Here is a 20627-nt window from a genome sequence, read left to right as displayed (position 1 = left end):
CAGAAAGATTGGATTCAGTTTTGCTTCCACCTTTCCATGGCCCAGGCTTCCAAAAGCACTTTTAGAATAGTTTTCCCATTGGTTTGCAACAGGACAGGGATTGGCCTTTTAGACCTACTTAGGTGGTAGCTTGAATCTCCCCATTTAGCCGCGTCACCTCCTCTTGACACGCTACCAAACGGCTCCTTGAGTCCTTCCAGCTCGGCCAATAGATCTTCCTTGGATTGCAGATCGTCCTCAGCCTTCCTCCACGAGGAGCAAAGACTTTCTACCTGGTTCTTTAAACCTTGGATTTCGTCACATTAGCAGGTTAATTTCATCTTTAGCTTGGATCTCTTCCTTCATGCTCCTCACCTCCTCCTGAGAGGCCAGCCACTTGTTGCTGCAGATGTTCTTTGTGATTAGCACTCTCCTGCTTGTGTCTGACGAGCATAGCTGCCTGAGACTGAACTTGTTCCTCTGCCTTTTTTCAGAGTCACTCATACTTTCTACTTGATTTTTTCGGTCCTTGGATCACTTGCTGTTGCAATTCTGAATTTTTGGCGCTCTCATTCTTCAGCGTGGCCAGCTGTTCCATTTGAACCTGAATCTCCTCGTTTCGCCTCTTCACCTCCTCTTGAGAGGTTAGTATCTGTTCTTCGAGTGGCTCCCTTTGTAGATGACCCTCTAGTTGGCTTGTAGCCAGTAGGCCTTTGCTCAACTTGAATTGAATTTGAACTCTGGTTGTCGGGGCTGAGGAGGAGCCTCTCTCCTCCGGGAAGACTGGGCTGGGCGAGCCCACCGACTTCCTGTCGTAGAACTTTCCTGTCTTGAATTCAAACATTTGAAAAAAGGCGAGACACGCACATCCAAAACCTGTATAGGGCAGGTGCAGAGCTCGAGGCAAGAATAATACAGAAAATAAATAAAGCTCGCACACTGCAAAGGCTCCAGTTTAGGTGTTTTTATTTGACACCGGTGGTTACGTTTCGGGCAGCATGCCCTTCCTCAGACCCAGACCTCAGTCTGAGGAAGGGCATGCTGCCCGAAACGTAACCACCGGTGTCAAATAAAAACACCTAAACTGGAGCCTTTGCAGTGTGCGAGCTTTATTTATTTTCTGTACTTTTCTATTTTTTGAATTCAAACATTGTCAAGTCCATAGTGCCCTTAATCGTTTTAGCTAAATCCGGATAGTTTCTCACTCGTTCACCACCTGGACATAAGTAATAAACAACTTTATGGTCAATTCTGGGACCTGAGCGACAAATAACTTCTTTGCATTTGCAACCCTCTTCTAGCACAGGCCAATCTTCCCATCCCTCATCACGAGCTGTTTGTGTACCACGGTGTGGAACATTAAGCTGGGAAATCTGTTTTAGGGCCTTCTCGCTGCTCACTTTCTCCTGCCAGACTCTCTTCTTCAGGATCCTTTCTGCCATTGAAGTGTTAGCTAGGACCTTGGTGAAGGTCATTTGCTTCATCCTCCTCCTCAACGGGCTCAAACCAGTCAACAGGAGGCTCGATCGTTGCCTCGCCTGAGCCTACTTCCACGGGAGCAGAGGTGAGGTTTCCATGTGCATCAAGTTCGTCTGAAGGTACCAAGGGCCCCTTTGTTGATAGCACTTAAGGTGTTTTCTGGTCCGCTGTTCCTAGTCTCTGTGCTTTGTTCCACATCTCCTTCCCGAGGCCCTGTGGCCGTGAGACTGGGCCCTCTTCTTCATTCATTGTTCCACCATGCTGCGTCATGGTGCAGACTAGAATGCTACCAACAACACCACAAGACCCGCCCTACTGTGCATCTGATTGGCTGTTCCTGTTTTTTCCCCAGCCAAAAGTGTTGAAGCACTCTCTGCTTTCATTGTCACTGTCCCTACATAGGATCATCATGTCTTTTGAAGAAACATTCCCTTCTGTTTTTGTTTTTTTTTGCCTCCCAATGACACCTTTGAGGCACATTCAGGTACATCAAATAACTCATCCTACACAGCTTAAGGACAGAGGATTTAGGCTCGAGTGAAAGACTAAGCTAGTGCACTTGAGATAAATGCATGTGTATATTTTTCTCCTGTTTGCCGTTGTGTGACAGACGGCGTGTGAAAACCTCATGGAGTGCTGCCCCCCCCCCCACCACCCCCTGCAGAACCGCATGAGCTGGCGTGAATTGCAATAAAACTTTTCTAACTTTGAAAATAAAGTGTTTAAACGCTTCCTTTTTCCCTCTCAATCTCCCAACTTGACCTTAGTAACATTTCATCAGAGGCTCAGCTTCACCAAGAAACGCTGCAAATAAACAAATCCATCGGCCTGAGATCCGGTCTAGAGACCCACCCGCCTGTATCTGGTCATTTGGATCCGGTGTTCTCAGGAAGGCCTTGAGGGAATTCCTTCAAATTTAGCTCAAACATCCGCTTAGACTCAAGGACAAACTGATTAGATGTTGGTGGACTTACGTCCGTCTCATTCTCATCACCGTGATGGAGAGTTTCTGGGTGTGTGGCAAGCAAAGTCCAGAAAGGCATTGAAATCCACAAGTCTCAACTTTTCAGTCATACCCAATTTACACAATTCCAAGACTATTTATGGACCCCAGTATGCAAACGCGAACCAGAGTTCCGTCGGATAATCTTCACACATGAGGACCACTTTCATGAGTTTTGTAGCGTAAATGCGAGCCCTAGAAGTAAAATGCTCGAGCTAAGCTAATCCAGAACTACACACTGTCGCATAGGCTTCCACGTCACGTCAGCACTCAACTGTTGTTGATGTGTGCACTGATTACCCCGGGCTGAACGGGGCTGAACCAGGTGAGGGAAAGAGAATTTCCGTGTTCGCCCTTTGAAGTGGTGAAGTTATTGACATATATATCCCCATTGACTCAACAGTAGTCTCATTTAGCCGTTTGCTAGCTAGCCGTCCTTTTAACGGCACGTAAAAGCTTCGAAACTCGTAAAAGTGGTCCTCGTGTGTGAAGATGATATTACTAAACACTGGTTCGCGTTTGATTAAGCCAGCGTTGCTCAGAGAGATTATTAGAAGCATCGCACCAAAAACCCATTCAAAACTCCCATAGGCGAAAACTGTGAAGAACCAGGGCTGTTAGCATCGATTATTTCCGGACTCCTTACTGCGGCTCTCTATAGCAGTATCTTCACTCTGGCTTTAGACGCTGCCAGTGTCCTCAAGGAGTAACAGCCTTTTAGACTTGCAGTTACTGCCCCCTGACAGCAGGGTGTGCTTCAGCACCCCTACTTCCAGCGTTCCCTGGGAGTTTTCAATGCAGCAATCTCATCTGTTTTTGAAACTGGGTTAAAACAGGACTGCAATGTGGACGTTGATGGATACACTATAATCAGAGCAGACAAAGAGATAAGGTAAAATCACCAAAATCTATTGCCGGTGGCCTCGGTTTCTGGTTGGCAACTACAGTTCACTGTTTTGAACAAATGTGTGGTGGTCTCTGAGAAGAACCCTTCACATGTGGCTGCTACACATTGTTGGTAATGACCTAGTCTCAACGCCAGACCCATGAGTTCTTACGCCGATACAATACGGTGCAAAGTGAATCGATTCACCGTGTCAGTATGTCACTAATGAAACAGCTGTGCTGCGTTTAAATATTCCTGACTGGAAACTGGAGGGAAAAAGACCGCTTTTTGCTGCAGCTGCGTCTGGTCAGTGTTCAGCGCCATTGTTGTTTTGAGTTTTGACCGCCAGAAGGGGCGTTCCTTGTACTTACGTAACGCCCCTTGAAAGCTATGAATTCTTCCTGGGGTCAAACAACTTGCATAGTTTCAAGATATCACATACAAAATTCATCAGAATCAGAAAGACTTTAATGATCCCCGGGGGGAAATTGGGACAAGTTACAGTTGCTCGCACTCAGGCATGAATATCCACATAACAAGGTTCAAGGTTAACACAACATAGCATAACACAGTATCACACAGGATCTCCCTAAATGTAAAAACTGTCATTACAGTAAAATGCAATAAATACAATAAATTAAAATAAAATAAAATATAAAATAAAATAAAATTACATTGTACAAAAATGCATTCTGTACAAACGGTACAATTTTGGATATTACATACATACTGTACCTTTCAAGATATTGCATACATCAGAATGACCTACATACCATTAGATGTGTAGAATATACATAAAACTATATCACATATTATGTATACCTATACCATTACCATATCTTATATATATAATTATATATATAACTATTACCATCACATATGTATATTATATATTAGATATGTACATGCTTCAATATGCTCTATATATATATATATATATATATATATACATATATACACATACATATATATATATATACACACACACAGAACTCCATAACTCCAGTTACAATTCCCTTGCAAGGTTACAGTGGATTCAGGGCTACTTGTCTCCCATCATTCACGGGGGTCAGCAGCACTGCTGTCCCCTTCCATCCACGACCCCAAGAAACCAACCCACGGCCCCAATTTGTCTGCCTTGAGAGATAAGCAGTGAGCATCAACCCTAAAAAATAATAATAATAATAATAATATAGTAACAATAGTTGTAATAATAATAATAATAACAATAAAAAATAAATACATTCAAAATACAGAGAGCTTTGTTCTGCAGTCAGTAGACATCGGTGTGTATGCCTACTTAAAGTAAGTCACTTCAAGTCTAATCAGCATAACAACCATTTTCCTACCTTGATTTAGAGGCAATACTCAAGGGTCTATGCTAATTAAGCACCAATTCAAAACTGGACTAATTAAGCTATCCACTTGTATTTCAAAGAACCTTTTTGGTTCAGTTTACTTTCATAGATTAATAAGCCTATAGCTGTGAGGTAGAAATGTATCTTGCTGCTTCAAGCCTTTAACATCAAATGTCCTTTGAAAAGTCCCTGAGCTGAAGGAATCTATAGAATGATCCATCTTAATATTGAAGAGAGCTTTGATGCTTTTGAGCTTTGATGCTGTGAAAAATAGGTTTAAAAAGAGGGAGAGGGGAATTGAATCATCTTTTTTTAACATCTCTAATTATGTGTTTATTTTAGTTTAGTGTTATATCATATTTAAATGTGACCATCCTTTGCTGTCTATCTAACAAAAACAAATGATACAGTACATCCAAGGGATTCTAGGGCTCCAAATATATCATCATGAAAAATGCCTATAATATTTATTTAATATTCATAGGACGTTATAATGTGGCACTTGGTACAGTGAGTTGAAAGTGTCATTTGTGGGACTTTTATCCTCTATAGCAGGGGTTTTCAAAGTCTGAGACTGTGGGCCTCCCCTCAGACAAAGCCCCCCCCCCCCCCCCCCCCCCCCCCCCACACACACACACACATTACTTGCTTACCGTAGTTTCGCTAGATTCCTGGATACCAATGGGATCGTGAATGTTATTTGATCCAATAGAAACTCAACAATTGAGACATGATAGCCTCATATTGCTGTTTGACATTACATACAGACTATAAAAAAAACATCTGTCTGAAGCCATTTACTTGTTTCTGACACTGGGAAGAGTGGGAAAAACTGAAAAATTCCCAAATCTCTGAACTATCTTTAACCAAATCACACATGGCTATGTGATCTCTATTTGATATCTATATGTTTTTCACTTCCATCCACTGAGCCTCCCCTGAAACTGCTTGGAGCTCCCCTGGGGAGTCCCGCCTCCAACTTTGAAAACCTCTAATATATGGTATAATAATTATAATATTCCAATAGGAATTTATGGAGTATCTGGGTAGCCTCAATTGTTTTTTAGTGACCATCTTGTATTTGTATTCTTATGGACTTACAGTATAGCTTACTCGTGAGTTTATAGTGACCTTTGTATCTATGTATCATTAGGCTATATACCTACTCCTATAATATTCCTGTAGGCTTTGGTGTGTGTGTGTGTGTGTAATCAATGAGTTTATGGTTACCTTAATGAAGTCATACTTTGTTTTGTTTTTATTTATTTTTATCCTCGTCTGCCAATTACTATTTCTGACTTTGTCTGACATAGTCACTTTATGGTGACCTCATTCATATTTTGTGGTATTTGATCATATATGGTATTATTATAATTCTTCTATAATATCCCCATATAGTAACTTAGTGAGTCTGAGCAAGTTCATATGGAATTTTCCTATCACCTGTGGTATCACAATAATATCCCTATACACAGGGACTTTGCTGTGCTATATTTGTATCATCAAATCGTATTGCAGGACCACTGTAAGCTAGCTGTTTCAGGCTATAGACGGTTTTCACCAGAGCGCAACCCCACAGCACTTCCTTTTTCTCAGCATTCGGCAAACTGCAGAAATATTCACTCGACATCGTTACTTTTGTTTTCGCCGCTCAGATGTAGACGGTTTTCACGGAATGGTCAGTCCTGCACTTGAATGTTTTTTTTTCTTTTATGTCCATAGCAAACACTGCAACAGGAAGTGAGCGGGGGTTCAATTTAGAATGTTTTTGTTGTCAAGTTAAAACCGTCTATAGACCAGCAGAAGCAGAGCCATACGTCTAACCGCTGTGGCACCTCTCTTGGAAGTTGGCACAGGTCAAATGTAACTTAATTCAAACCAAACAAACATACAGGAACATTCAGGACCAATTATTAATATAGCCATGGGAGTTTGGTGATCTGTTGAACACATAAAAATCTTGTCTCAGCCTATAGTATATGATTAATAATTCATAATTTATTCACTATAACTATAAATTATATTTATTATGCAAGGTATGAATGTATTTGTATAGATATAGATATATATTTGTATATATGTGTGTGTATGAACATATATGGTTTATTGAGAATGTAAATAGTATAACTAATCTAATAATAGTTATTCAGTTTAATAACTATTATTATTAGACTCTGTGTCTTGTTACTGTGGATTCTAATCATCAGGGACTGCAGAGGGAAATTAACTTGTAGCTAAATCTGCTGCAAAGGATATTTTTTTTAGAACCTCTTTACACTAATTCCCACCTCAGAAATGACCATCATAGGTTGAGAACCACTGAACTAGATCACATACCCCCCCGCACACACCCACACACACAGAACAACACATTGAATAGTGGTTCCACAAGACTTTATTGACTTTTTACTGCAACATGAAATGAAACAATCAATATTAATATTGGGTTTGAAAAGAAGAAAACTGATTTTTTAAATTAAATCAAATCTGATAAAACAATGTGATTCAGGCTCTCCTCCTATTAGATTAATTGATTAGTCAATAACATCACACGGTCTCACCAATAAAATCACAGCATCAACAGCCAATCAGAGCGCTCATATTCATAGCAGCTGTGTGTGATATGTATATGTTTTGTGTTGTGTTCGTGTCACGCCTGCCAGCGTGTTTGTCGTGTGTAAAGGTCGAAGGTTGCGAGGGCGGGGCGAGGGGAGGGGCTTGCCTTGCTGTGGGTTGGCTCCTCCCCCTGTGGGAGTGGCTTCTGTCTCTGGAGGTCAGAGGTCAAGAAGAGGAGCAGAGATGGAGCATCCGCCACCTACACACACGTGGATTATTGATGGTGTTTATCAGTCACTAATAAGACTAATACTCCTTGAAACCTACTTGAAAACATGCTAGTACCTTGTTGTCATGGTTACGGGGGGGTGGGGCCAGCAGCAGCCTATCCTGCAGCGCCTGGCTGATCAGCTGATCATCTTCCACACTCACACTGACCAATGAGCTGTAGAGGAGCTGAGAGCGAGAGACATGAGGCTCGTTTGAGATGAGCAAATTCTGCGCAGATTCGACCAGCGCCTTGCTTGCCCCGTTGCATGATGGTTAGAAAGTTGTCCGACTTGCTCCGTCCTGCCCGACTGCGTGAGTCACGTGACTCTCGCGAGAGCGAGGCGGGCGCAGATTTGGAGCGAGGCGCCGCAGTTGCTCCCCACCAACTGCGCCCGACTGTGGATGACAGAGGATGACGAGAAACGCATCAAGCTGAGCGCCCATTGGTTCAACACAGGTGCATCACAACCCCACAGTGAAGTGTAGAAACTTCAATTTTATATCTATTCCAAGCTGTCACTCCATATTTTACATAAATACCACCTGGAATGCCCACATTAAAATAAAAATAAGGAATCTAAAGGGCTGTGTTATTTGAGCAGTGAGTGTGGGTGGCGCTAATGCATGTTTTAATTTGTTTACAAACCGCTGTTAAACAAAACGGTAGAAGAAGAAAAGCAGCAGGAAGTGTGCCGTCGGGAGTGTTCGACTTGTTGACGCCTCGCCTGACTGTGCTCGCCTGCTCTCGTCTGCTTTCCAGGCGAGGCGGCAGTCATCTCAAACGAGCCTATTCACTCCTACAGAGAGGGAGAGAGTAAGGCCCAATTCCAATCCGCCCCCTTACTGCCTCAAGCCCTTAGAGGCGCGTTCACGTGAAGGGAGTGAGGGTTTAGGGATGTCCCACAGTGAAATCGCAAAGTGAATGAGGGCTCGGAGTGAGCCCTTTCTGCCCCCTTACCGTAAGGGAGCAGCTATGGCCACTTACGGAAAGGGAATTGCCCACAATGCATAGCGTTGTGACGTATAAAACGGGGAAGGCTGCAAATATCTGTCAAAAAAATAAAACAACGCGCGAAACGAACACGGTGTTTGCGAGTGCGCTGGAATGCCTTAATTGACAATGAAACATTACATTAATAGGGATTTCAGATTAGACAAAAATATTATATCAGAGGAATGCAAGTAGTTATTTTACACAATTCTTGAATAATCATCGATCATTTCTATTAGGTCTACAATTGCAATCCACAACTTTTTTGATGAATGAGAAATAGTTTTAGCGAATCTGTATTGTACAGTATTGACATTGTGTATAATGTTGGGTGACATGTCATTATTATGCTTATTTTAATTATAATTACACATGTTGCAGATTGCAGATTTTGCAGTAGGCTACATTTATTTTTAAATTACCTGTTGTCCACTCGGAGCCAGAGCCTGGATGAGAACAGACTCATCAGGGAGTCTATTCCTCAAAGCGTCTTGACAATAAACAATATATAGCGAACCCCAAACCTGCCAGTCAACATCATCTTGTCAAGTGCAAAGGGCTCTGCTGTCCCAATCCTCTTATTTATCCAATGTGGATCCCTTCCACACTTGATGACTCAACCACTTTCAGATGGCGGCCATTAGAGGGACTGAGGGTTCAGGGCTTGAGTGTTTAGGGGGCGGATTGGAATTGGGCCTCAGTCTAAATTTTCCAAAATCCGTAGCCCTATTTAGACCATAGATTTAGAAATGGAGGCTCAATGAATAATTATCTCTACCAGGGCAGAGGAGCTGTGGGGGGAAGAGGGGACCAGGGCAGAGGAGGGGGAGGAGGGAACCAGGGCAGAGGATCTGTGGGGGGAGAGGGGACCAGGGCAGAGAGGGGGGAGAGGGGACCAGGGCAGAGGAGCTGTGGGGGGAGAGGGGACCAGGGCAGAGAGGGGGAGAGGGGACCAGGGCAGAGGAGCTGTGGGGGGAGAGGGGACCAGGGCAGAGTAGCTGTGGGGGGAGAGGGGACCAGGGCAGAGGAGCTGTGGGGGGAGAGGGGACCAGGGCAGAGGAGCTGTGGGGGGAGAGGGGACCAGGGCAGAGGAGCAGTGGGGGGAGAGGGGACCAGGGCAGAGGAGCTGTGGGGGGAGAGGGGACCAGGGCAGAGGAGCTGTGGGGGGAGAGGGGACCAGGGCAGAGGAGCAGTGGGGGGAGAGGGGACCAGGGCTCTGTTGTTTGAGAATTGGCAGGGAAGCGCTATTTGCTGTGCTTTGGTTGTCACAAGGTGTCAGAGATGTAGCTATTTATTCAATTTGAACCTCACTGCATGTTGTAGTGATCATGACGTGATTAAAACAGACACACACACACACACACACACACACACACACACACACACACACAGAGAGAGAGAGAGAGAGAGAGAGAGAGAGAGAGAGAGAAATCAGCTGCACCCAAGCACACAGCATGCCATGAGCAGAAAGGTGGAGACAACGCATCTGATCACTTTATTTCTTTAATTTAATGAACCTGGCACTTACTGGCTATTATTTTGTTTAGTTTTTGTTGATTTTTGCAGCAATTGTTTATTCTATGACTTTTCATATAGACATATACTATGTTCAGAGTGCTCCAGACAGGTCCCGAATTTCACGTTATGCAAAGCTCAGCTCTATTAATGCCTTAATCTGCTGCTGTGAAATAAATGTTTTATTTGATTTTGAATAGTAGTCTTTCTTGTGTTGTTATTGCGCTTTTCAGAGGTTATTGTTAAAAAGTCCAGAAATAGGCATAGCGGGTATACAACCTATGTTTTATGATATAAAAATATCAGCCCCCTCCCCAGTTATAACCGCCCCCTAAGTCATTTCATCCTGGTGCCGGCCCTGGATAACGGCGATGAGGTCATCAGTGCCAAACTTGGGCTGTTGAAAGATGTAAGTTTCCTCGAATGGGCTTGAGTTGCATGAGGTGGTTGCTATACGACGCACGTGGTCCTGGGTCCATGATTCGAAATAATAGTTGAATCGCTTGGTTACACCAAGTAAAAGCTTTTATAGAGAGGCAAAGTGGAATGTCACTTCCTGCTTCAGCACTGTAGCAGAGATTTTCCTCCGCCATTTATTTTCCCATAGACATTTCGTTAAATGCGTATAAAATAGTTTTAGTTTGTCGAACCAAAGGGTTCAGGCTATAATCGCGAGAGACCATAAAACATTTCACTCGGACCAAAACTTTAAAAAAAAAACATCAAAAAAATATTTTCTTTAAACCCGTACGTTTTGGTCCCAGTGAAATGTTATGCAATCTCTCCTGTTTCTAAATATATCTGTACCGTTTGGTTTGAACCAGTAAAACTATTTTTATAAGCATTTTACGAAATGTGTATGGGAAAATAAATGGCGGATGAAAATCTCTGGTACAGTGCTGAAGCAGGAAGTAGGCGGTCACTTTGCCTCTCTATAAAGTGTTGAGTTGCTCTTTCAAAATCAACAGGACGGGAAAAGGATTCTGGATTCTAACTTCCTGGTCTCGTCTTGCGATATTTAGCAAACTCCGACCTTATGGATTATCAACGGACTGAGCGCCCTCTAGTGGAGTAAATAGGAATGATGCTTCTTTTTACCCACCCGGCTAGACTATTTTACGGAGGTTCCTCATAGTGAAGGCTGTAGATTTAAGTTTATGTTCTGGACAGCTATGCAGAGCGCTGTATGGTATTCGGCTGTCAGTAAACGCTTGGAGCTTGAGCCACAACAACTGACTAGCGTCGTTATTCAACAGCTTACAGCAAGGAGTCAGATTAGACTAGAACCCAAAAGTGAGTTATGGTAGCCTGTCGTTCGGGCCGTTGCACGACGTGCGTTTATTGTTTTGATAGATCATTAAAGTCTTGTTTACCGGTCGCGTGCAGCAGCTGGGCGGCTATTCAGTGTTGCGGGCTGGCAAGATGGCGTCGTCTATTCCACCTCCGGAGCCGATGAAGATGTCTGGGGATTTAAGCAGCAACTGGACAAGTTTTCGGTCTGAAGTTGAGGATTATCTGCTGGCGACTGGGCTCAGTGAGAAAGAGTCTGACGTACAGGCAGCAGCAACGCTCAGAAGACTGACGGGGAACGAGTGCCGCCGCATTTATAAACACAACCTGGGCCTCACTGACGGACAACAGAAAGACGTGGCGGCCATACTGGTAGCGTTAGAGAGATACTTCACGCCTGCCAAAAACGTCACTTTCGAGAGGTATGTCTTGGGCAACCTCAAACAAGAAGATGGGGAGACGATCGACACATTCGTCACAAGACATGAGAGACAAAGCAGCCTCGTGAGTACGGGGCATTAAGAGATGAACTCATAAGAGATAGACTTGTCCTCGGCATAAGTGATGAAGGTGCAAGACGCCGTCTGCTCAGAGAAAAAGGGCTCACACTAGTATCTGCAGTCGAGATCTGTCGTGCCGCTGAGGTCATGGACAATCAATGAAAGGCTATGGCACTTGATGTCTCCAGGCTTGGAGAGAGCCTCAATGTGGCAGAGGCTCAGCGGCAGGGACGGTGGCCTACCAGCAGGCCGACTGAGTCAACTAACAGACCCGCCCAGAGCATGAGAGGCGACGGGGTGATTGCAGATACTGTGGCAGTCAACACAGACGTGGGCGGGACCAGTGCCCTGCCTTTGGGAAATCATGCCGCTCATGACTTAGCTAAAATGTGCATGAAGAGAGGCCAAAACGCACGTCAGCTAAACGTCATGGACGCTCCATCTCCAGAGGACAGAGATGATGAGAGGCCAAAACGCCTAACTTCGATCTAACTTCGTTCTCTCTCTCTCTTTCTTAAAAAAACCCAAAAAAAACTAACCTAAACTTGTACCACTAACCTAAACTTGTACCACTGTTCCTTCAGAAGTTGTAGTTGTTATAGACTGTGCTCCATAGTTGATTGCTCTATTGCTGACAAAAATGTGTTATTGTAAGTCGCTTTGGATAAAAGCGTCTGCCAAATGACGTAATGTAATGTAATGTAATGAGGACTGTAATCAGGGCCAGATCTATGCCGCAATGAGCATAGGAGCAGTGAAAGCACAAGGAAAAAAGTGGTTTGCCTACCTGCCACTGCACAAGGGGGGGGGGCGCCAGAAATTCCAGCTTGACTCTGGCGCAACCTGCAACGTCATGAGCATGAAAGACAAAATGAGGATGGCACCCAGAACGGCTCTGCGGCATAGTCCTACCAGGCTGAAGCTCTACTCAGGTGCGTGGATGAGGACCGCAATGGAAACAAGCCAGTGCTTGAAATAGCCAGGCTTTATTGTGTTTTTATCCTCGGTGATTGTCTGTACCCTGTATCTTTGTTGACATTTCACCAAATAAATCAATCAATCAATCAATCAAAAAGCTCTATGGGACTGTTCAGCACGCAGTGTGTCGTTAAGGGGCGAGACGCACAAGCTTGACTTTGAAATTGTCACGTCCAGCCAGACGCCCTCCTTGCTCTCAGGCGAGACGAGCGAGAGACTTGGGCTGATGCAATTCACCATTCCAGGCTCACTAACCAAGGAGCATCTGGTCAGTGCATATCATGATGTTTTTTGCAGCCCCATTGACTCTCTCTGCCAGGCGATGTTCACTTCGAGCTGGACAGCAATGTGGTGCCTGTGCAGTGTGCACCACGAAATGTCCCGGTGGCCCTCAAAGCGGCCGTAAAGGCACAGTTGGATCAGTATGAGAAGGAGGGGGACACCTAACCACTGCCACACAGCCCACAGACTGGATAAGCAGTCTAGTCATAGTGAAGAGGCCGGATAAGTTACGGCTGTGCATCGACCCCAAGGCCCTCAACCGCGCTCTCAAACGGTTTCATGCCCACCTTGGATGACGTGCTGTGCAAGCTGCAGAAGGCACGCATCTTCACGCTGGTGGACCAACCCGTTCTCACTCTGAGCGCGTCGCACATTGACGCTTTGTCCCGTCCCTTGTGCGTCGCTTGTTACTAACATGGTACCCTTGAGCGACACATGAAACGACTTGGGCTTTCCGACTAAACTCAATGCAAACCCATGGAAGTCATCTTTGACGCTTATGGCAACTGCTCCCCTATTAGCCTAACTGCTCCACCATTAGTCAACTGCTCGCCCATTAGGGTCTGGAGGAGCTAACCTCTCCCAGACCCTAACCCTAACCCTAACCTCTCCCACCCCATGCCTAAACCTAACCTCTCCCAGACCCTAACCCTAACCCTAACCTCTCCCACCCCATGCCTAAACCTAACCTCCCCCAGACCCTAAACCTAACCTCTCCCACCTCCCACGCCTAAACCTAACCTCCCCCCAGACGCTAATGGGGAGCAGTTGACTAATGGGCGAGCAGTTAGGCTGATGGGGGAGCAGTTGCCATAAGCGTCAAAGTTGACTTCTATGGGTTTGCATTGAGTTTAGTCGGAAAGCCCAAGTCGTTTCATGGGTCGCTCAAGGGTACCATGTTAGTAACAAGTGGCGCATAAGGGACGGGACAAAGCGTCAATATGCTATGTGGTCGGAGTGAGAACGTGTTGGGTGGACGCACGAGACGTGTTCCTGCAGTGCCACCTGGATGACGAGAGCAGTCTGATGACAACGTTTTGGACGCCGTGCGGCAGGAAGCGCTGGCTGAAACTCCCTTTCGCCGTGTCGGTTGCACCGGAGCTGTACCAGAGGAAGCAGCACGAGCTCCTGGCTGGATTGAGGGGGATCGAGCCCATAGCCGATGACATCTCGATAGTGGGCTGTGGGGACACAGTGGGAGGAGGAGGCCACCCGCGACCATGATACGAAACCTGGTCGCTCTCATGGACAGATGCAGGGAGGGTGAAGCTGAGGCTGAGCCTGAAGAAGTTGCAGTTCCGGCTCAAGGAGGTCCGATTCCACGGCCACATCCTGTCAGCGGACGGCCCTTAAAGCGGACCCTGACAAGATCAGAGCGGTCCTGGACGTGCCCAACCCCACAGACATGAAACGGGTGCTGCGGTTCGTGGGCTTTGTGAACTATCTATCCAAGTTCATGCCACGCGTGTCGGAGGTCTGTGAGCCGCTGAGGAGGCTGCAGGACAAGGATGTACCGTGGCACTGGCTGCCCAAGCATGACGCGGCCATGAAGGAAATCAAAACGCTGATCACAGCTGTGCCCGTATTGAGGTATTATGACGTCTCCAGGCCGGTTCACCATACAAAGCCACTCCAGTCAGACGGGCCTGGGCTGCTGCTTGCTGCAGGAGGGGCAGCCAGTCGCATTTGCGTCCCGAGCGCTCTCCCCGACAGAGCAAAATGACCCACAGATTGAAAAGGAATGCCTGAGCATTGTATTTGCCTGTCAGCGGGTTCCATTACTATCTGTATGGGAGGGGGGACGTGACAGCAGAGACAGACCACCGCCCACTGGTGTCCATATTCACCAAGCCCCTCCTCAGGGTGCCAAAGCACCTTCAGAGCTCCTCACGCTGCAAAGCTACTGCCTCAGAGTGGTGTACAAGCCGGGCCCGGAAATGTGTATCAGCGAACCAGCCATCACGCCCTCTCACACAGACTGTTGTGACACCACGTCGAGGGGAGCAGAGCCGTGCCTACTCGCGGAGTGGGAGGCTGATTAAGCCTCGAGACAGACTACACCTCTAAGTTGTGATTGACTGGTTGTTCACACAAAAAAGAAAAAGAAAAAAAAGAAGAGAAAATCAAAGTCTATGTTATAATGTGAAACTTGTGGAATTTGTTGTGCTCTCCTGACATTTATGTATGAGGCAGTTGGTTAAGATAATTGCATGCACAGTTCCATAATCAGAATACTGGTTAAGTTTAATCTCTGCAAGATTTTACATTTGGCCTTATTGAGATCCTGTTCATGAAGCCACCAGTCCAGTCAATGGGTTTGTTAATCTTGTTACCAGTGTTGCGCAATTACTTTCAAAATGTAATATACTACATATTACTAGTTACTTTCATTTGAAAGTAATAAGTTACTTTACAATATTACTGTCTGTGTAGAGTAACTCGTTACTTATTACACTACTTTTGCATTACATTGACCAAAACAACAGCAGCAGCAGAATGACATGACATCACCGCCCCGGAGCCATCCCAAAAAATAATTTCAACCGCCATGAAGTCAGTGTAAACCGTCCAAAATTCTAAATGTTATTATTTTCCTTTGTTATGGTCATCTATAGTGGTTATTTGCATAAAAACACACAGTTTGAAATGATTGTATCTTTTTTAAATATGTGCTTTGAGTAAAAAAAATTAACTCAATTTGTAACTTGAGTTACTTGACAAAGTAACTGGTATAATATTACTGAAATCCTATAAGTAATAAGTTATATTACTGACTTACTGCTAAAAGTGATATATTACATGTAATATGTTACTTTTGTAATGAGTTACCCCCAACACTGCTTGTTACAGAAAGGGAGATGTCACAGGGCGTCTTGTAATAGCTGGTTAGTCAACAGCGCCGCCCTGTGATCAGTTCTAGTATCAGAGTTTAGCACCGGAAGTGCCCTGTCACACAGTGTGTGTATTATGTCAGTAAACGCATGGAGCTTGACAACTGACTAGCGTCGTTATTCACCAGTTTACAACACTACCGTTGCGAGGCAACATCAGACCGGAAGTAACTCCAGAGTGTCCCGACCATGGGGTCCCGACGTATAGTGGATGTATTAGATGTAGTTTGGACCCACTGGTTGGACCCCGGGAGAATGATAAATCCCGTCGTATCGTGTGGAGTCGTTCAAAGAGTTGTCTGTGTTTTATGGACGAAAGCTTTTATTTTGAAAAAGAAAACCCGGACCGGAAGTTGAAATGAAATTGCTGCTCACTTATCCATCCAGCCCTTTACGGCAGCAGGCCCGGGTAGAGCAACCGGGCAGAGAGGATGCAGCATACGGTATGTACGGTAGCCTTTTCCCGCAGTGTCCAGCGGGCTTCAGCGTGCTTTTAACAGCGTCTCCTCTTCCTCTACAAGACAACTGAGAGCCGGCGGCCAAGAGAGACATGATGCAGGCTGGATCCGGACACCGCGGGCCGGGAGAGAGGGGCATGTAACCGGGGGAGAGGAGAGAAGCACCTGACACGTCCCTCTGTCTGTGTGTGTGTGTGTGTGTGTGTGTGTGTGTGTGTGTGTGTGTGTGTGTGTGTGTGTGTGTGTGTGTGTGTTACTCATGCGGTGACAGTCTGGGAGCTTCTCATTGTTTTGGATTATTGTCTTCGTCTCCACGTTTCCAGCCGGCAACATGAGCGAGGAAGTGTCGGACGTCCCCAAAGAGCTGCTCGGTAAGAAGAGACGACACATGTGTCCCCACTGAAATAGTAATAATATTCCTATAATATTCCTTATGGATTTGTGTGTTTCTGTGTTTCTATCTATGGCGAGTTTGCAGTCGTTTTAGGCTACTTTATGGCTGGTACATATTTAATATCTCCCACAATGTGGTATTGTGCCCCAGCAATATTCGTATAACGTTAGGGATAGCTAGATTTGGCTGTGATATTTGCATAGTAGTATAGGCTATCCCTGTGTCCCTACCGACATTGTATTCCCGGTATTCCTATATTAATATTTCTTACATGGACTTGGAGTGTCTGTGTTCCTCTATGGCGAGTTTTCCTGTTACTTTATTATGGCTGTATTATTGTAGGCTACTTATTTAATATCTCCCACAGCATTACAGTATTATAATATCCAATCAATATTTACAATTTGGCTGTGATGTTTGCATCCTAGACTGGCTGCTATCCCTCTACAAATGATCATAATAGAGAGCCGCAGTAACGAGTCCGGAAATCATCGATGCTAACGCCCCTGGTTCCATACAGTTTTCGCCTATGGGAGTTTTGAATGGGTTTTTGGCGCGATGCTTCTAATAATCTCTCTGGGCAACGCTGGCTTAATCAAACGCGAACCAGTGTTTAGTAACATCATCTTCACACATGAAGACCACTTTTATGAGTTTTGAAGCTTTTACATGCCGTTAAACGGGCGGCTAGCTAGCAAACGGCTAAATGAGACTACACTGCTGAGTCGATGTGGATATATACGTCAATAACGTCACCACTTCAAAGGGCGAACACGGAAATTCTCTTTCCCTCACCTGGTTCAGCCCCGTTCAGCCCGGGGTAATCAGTGCACACATCAACAACAGTCCAGGTTGAGTGCTGACGTGACGTGGAAGCCTATGCGACAGTGTGTAGTCCTGGATTAGCTTAGCTCGAGCATTTTACTTCTAGGGCTCGCATTTACACTACAAAACTCATGAAAGTGGTCCTCATGTGTGAAGATTATCCGACGGAACTCTGGTTCGCGTTTGATTAATCTTGCGTTGCCCAGAGACCTTATTTGAAGCATCGCGGCAAAAACCCATTCAAAAATCCCATAGACAGAAACAGTGAAGAACCAGGAAGTCCGGGACTTCCTGGTTCTGACTACAAAAATACGTCATCCCTGCGGCTCTCTATTCAGGTTAAGGATAAAAAAACATCTTTGTGTTTTTGATGACTTGGCTCTCTCAGGCAGCCTCTTCCACATGTTTCTCAACGTGAAAACCAAGTAGTGTGACGTGACGTGACGTGACGTGACGTGACGTGACGTGACGTGACGTGACGTGACGTGACGTGACGTGACGTGAGGGTCACGCAAGACCTCTCAAAACACCCCCAATCCAAACAGATATATTTCTCTAGGCCTACTTTACAATAATGAAATCATTCAGGTTCCTTCAATAATTAGTTCTACTTTTGATTTTGACAATTGGGCCTACTTTTATCTTTTTCAGCCAAATTATGAAAAATTCTGCAATATTGCATGTTTGACAGTTGATTCGATTTTATTGCCAAATTCCATGATTCGGTCCGTTTTTTCTGCATTGTGGAAATCATATGGCCCTACAGAAGAACCAAGAGAGAGTGACAGAGTGACAGAGCGAGGGAGAACCTTCATCTGTCGGTATCGGTGTGTGTGTGTGTGTGTGTGTGTGTGTGTGTGTGTGTGTGAGTGTAACAGGAAGTTGATGGTGTTACAGAGAGAGAGACAGAGTGACAGAGCGAGGGAGAACCTTCATCTGTCGGTATCGGTGTGTGTGTGTGTGTGTGTGTGTGTGTGTGTGTGTGTGTGTGTGTGTAACAGGAAGTCAATGGTGTTACAGAGAGAGAGACAGAGTGACAGAGCGAGGGAGAACCTTCATCTGTCGGTATCGGTGTGTGTGTGTGTGTGTGTGTGTGTGTGTGTGTGTGTGTGTGTGTGTGTGTGTGTGTGTCAGAGACAGAGTGACAGAGTGACAGAACGAGGGAGAACCTTCATCTGTCGGTATCGGTGTGTGTGTGTGTGTGTGTGTGTGTGTGTGTGTGTGTGTGTGTGTGTATAGAACGAGGGAGAACCTTCATCTGTCGGTATCGGTGTGTGTGTGAGTGTAACAGGAAGTTGATGGCGTTGTCTTCGTCGGGAAGTTCCGTCTCAGCCAGCTCCGAGCCAAACCCCTGCAGCAGCTGGGCGATCTCCTTCACCGTCACCGCAAAGCTCTCAATGGCCTGCAGACACACACACATGCACGCACGCACGCACACACACACACACACACATTTGTGAACAGTTCTTATTCATGTGGGTTTGTTTAACGGGAATCTAAAGGTGTTTTCTCACTGGGGACCCGGGAGCGGGACCGAGCACACTTGTCCCCAAACTGGCCCCAGGTCAGGTTCAAACTGGCCCCAGGTCCGGTTCAAACTGGCCCCAGGTCCGGTTCAAACTGGCCCCAGATCTGGTTCAAACTGGCCCCAGGTCCGGTTCAAACTGGCCCCAGATCCGGTTCAATCTGGGCCCGGGTCCGGTTCAAATTGGCCCCGGGTCCGGTTCAAACTGGCCCCAGGTCCAGTTCAAACTGGCCCCAGGTCCGGTTCAAACTGGCCCCAGGTCCGGTTCAAACTGGCCCCAGGTCTGGTTCTAGTTAGTATTAGATTTCTTATGTTTATTGTTTTGGCCTGTGTGCCCTCCATGAAGCTATTTCCCCACAAGTGTGACAATAAACTCTGCATTAGCTGGTTGTGTTTGGGAGCTGGGAAGGAGGGGTTCCATTATTTCATGTTACACCTGGTGACCCCTGGTGTCGTAACACCGGTACCGGTACTGCTTATCAATACCGATACTTATCGCTACTCTTATCAATACTACTCTCTATAATTTGGTGCAGAAAAATAAAGACGTGAAAGACGAAAAGATGTGAAAAGTCATTTTGTTAGCCTATTCCTTTTGTTTTTGCAGAAATAAGTGACATTCCTGAGAACACTCTCAGAAAGAATGAGTTAATATCCTACACACTTTTAGTCTTATTACTATTTCAACACATGTGTTACAGTAAATTACCCAATATATATGTGTTAAAAATGTTTCTCAGAATCAGAATCACTTTTATTGCCACAGTATGTAAGTTACATACGAGGAATTTGTCTTAGTGTCTGTGTGCAGCGTATTTGTATTTCTCACATCTGACCAACACAACATGTTACATGAGGTCATCATTGAACTCTGAACTCGCTCCGAGTCAAGACTGTGTGTAACAGTGTTGCCAGATGGGCGGGTTCTCCACCCGATTGGACTGGTTTGGGGTGCATTGTGCGGGAGGGAACGGGCTTGGGCGGGTTTACAGAGCCACTTGTTCCCAGACCTGCATTTATTTGGGTGGTTTTATGTGCGTTTCGGTGGTTTTTGAACAGTCTCTGGGCTGGAAACCGACATTACCGTACTAGGCCTTGCTGTGTATAGCCGCTTTCAGACATGCCTTGGAACTCGGGAGTTATCTAGAGGGGATCCGGATGGCGGTGTATGTATGAACACATTTTGGTGAGCTATGCGCGCTCCCGCGACCCTCCTACTCTCCTCTCTAGACCAGCTCCTACCCTAGTATCAGAGGCAGATTGTTCCCAGTGAGTGCATGAGGAGAGGGAGAGAGACAGAAAGCCAGCGTGACAGATTATTATTACATACAGTAAATAGTTGATGTGAATGAGCGAGCGAAAAAAAACATCATGCAGTTTCAGTTTTTCCAAATGAAGCTCGAACCTGCTCCGTGTGTGTCGGCCAACAGGCTACATGTTGCTGGAT

The sequence above is a fragment of the Poromitra crassiceps genome (assembly GCF_964638095.1).
Source record: "Poromitra crassiceps genome assembly, chromosome: 18".
Taxonomy (NCBI): Eukaryota; Metazoa; Chordata; class Actinopteri; order Beryciformes; family Melamphaidae; genus Poromitra; species Poromitra crassiceps.
This window is presented reverse-complemented; position numbering follows the sequence as displayed.